The sequence below is a fragment of the Ricinus communis genome, chromosome 1 (genome assembly GCF_019578655.1).
Source record: "Ricinus communis isolate WT05 ecotype wild-type chromosome 1, ASM1957865v1, whole genome shotgun sequence".
Classification (NCBI taxonomy): Eukaryota; Viridiplantae; Streptophyta; class Magnoliopsida; order Malpighiales; family Euphorbiaceae; genus Ricinus; species Ricinus communis.
This window is the reverse complement of record NC_063256.1, coordinates 32457298-32459538: the sequence shown is the minus strand read 5'-3', so window position 1 is coordinate 32459538 and position 2241 is coordinate 32457298.

Here is a 2241-nt window from a genome sequence, read left to right as displayed (position 1 = left end):
ATTTCTAAGAACAAATAATATAAAAAAAATAAAAGAAAGGAATGAAAGAATCGATTTTTGTGATGAATGTGGATGTACAATGGAAGGAACCCTTAGGTCATCACCGCGAATGTTGGATCTGCGAGTCTCAAGTGATAAGGATGCAGTTGAATCGGAAACCGGGGTAGGAATCTAGTACTCGATCTAACTTAGAGAGATCTTTTGTCGATTGAAAAATAGTTTCCAAAAGTGCCAAAATCTCATACAAATAGCGACCAAATCTCTTATCTTTTCTTGCTTTTACACCTTAACCTTTGTCTAAGCTGCCTCTCCAGGTTTTCAACTTAGCGTATTATTTTATTTATACTTTTCTTTATTTTCTCTTTATTTTCTTATTTTCTCTTTTTGCAGATTTGGCTGCTTGAGAAGTGTGAATTGAAGCACTTGTAGTCCCTTTTGTTAATGCTTGTAGATGATTCCACTGATTCTTAGGACTTTACTTGAGACAAGACTTCTTTAAATGTATGCTGAAAGGCTCTGATTCAGCCGATTCATTGTGCATAATGTCAACATTAGTGGAGACTTGAGTGCTACCAAATCTTGGGCTTTTCTTGTAGGCGAGTTAAAGAAGTTGATATTGCTTTTACTCAAATCTTATAATTTTCGCTACTTATTTTGTTTTATCCTTCTGATAGTGCAAAAGTAATGAAAATTGATGTGTAAGTTTGACAAAAATTCTAATCAAATTTTATTCATTTAATCTGGGCACAAACGGGTATATTTTCTATTTCATATAATACTACTCTTGTTATCAACTAGTCCTTTTAGATTTTCTAGTCAACTATTTTTTCCTTAAACTTTGTCTGACTAGCCTATACAGGTCCTCTAGTCAGCATGATCTGTCTTTCTAGTTTTTCCTTTGTTTTGTTTTCTTTTTCAAAGATAGTATCTGACATGACTCAGATTGACTCATGTACTTATTGCTCTCGAGATTTGAACTCCTTTCGGCATCTTCGAGCTTAATCTTTTTTTTTTTCTTTAAACGAAAATTTTTCAACTTGATCTAAATTTTTTTCTGGAGTCAAATGCAATAGGCTTTGTATATTTCAGGACTAGAGTACCAATCTTTAGTATCTTCTAATCTACAATGGTCCTTCTTGTTCTTAAGTTTGTTATGTGATAAGGGCTGAATTTTGCCTTCTTGCTTTGTCCCTACTGTGCTATCTTGAATTCAATTGTGCGTATCAAATACTATCTCATTTTCTTTTCTTTTTTATTTTATCATTTTTCTCTCTTTAAGAGTTATATTATGTATAGTAGAATTATACCTAGAATTATCATTTGTGCCCAAATTAAATAAGTGCATTCAAATAAAATTAATGTCAAACATACTCATGTAATAATAACTGTAATGCAAAATACCATTAAGATAAACATCAAATAAGCAAAAATCGAAGTTATATCACTGATCCTAGCTGAAAGTAAAATCATTATTCTAAATCGATATTGCATAACTTCGTCATCTTCAGATGGTAGGTTTTCGATCTCTCTAGCTTGATATTTTCTATGTATCCTCCAACTCTAGGTATTTTCGAGTTCTTATACTTGTAAGCTGTCATCGTACAAGCCTGCAATGGTCTTGTGGTTCATCATTTGCAACTTTTCCATCCAAGATGGAAGCATATTTTGAACTACCATTCGAACTTGATCATTTTCATAAGACTTGTTCTTCATTAAAACAACTTTACTCCTCCAACTAATCAAGAAAGCAGAAAAAGGATTCATTAGGCTTTTGCTTTGTCGACTCTAAATCTCTTATAGAGACTTCTACTTGAGCTTTTTAGTCATACTGCTTCACAAAAGCATCACAAAGCCTTTTCCAATCAGACTTGATGTACCTTTTCAACCCACTGTACCAGTTTATAGCTAACCATTCTAATGAGAGTACAAACAGCTTGATGATTTGGGTCTTAGCGAAATGAGTAGTACTCATGATACTAGCATATTGCTTCAGGTGCATCTGTGGATCCCTAGTTCCATTGAACTTTTGCATTTTAGGCATATGAAATTTAGGAGGCAACTTGTCTTCTCCAATCAGCATCAGTTTGATAGAATCAAAGGTTGAACCTAAACCTTGATCTTTCAACACATCTTGCATCTTGTCAAGTCTTTTAATCAGGCTCTGAAAAATCCCAAATTCCATAATGGCTTTTGCAGTAAGAGCAGACTCTTTCTTAGCTTGTTCTAGCATGTAGTCATCTA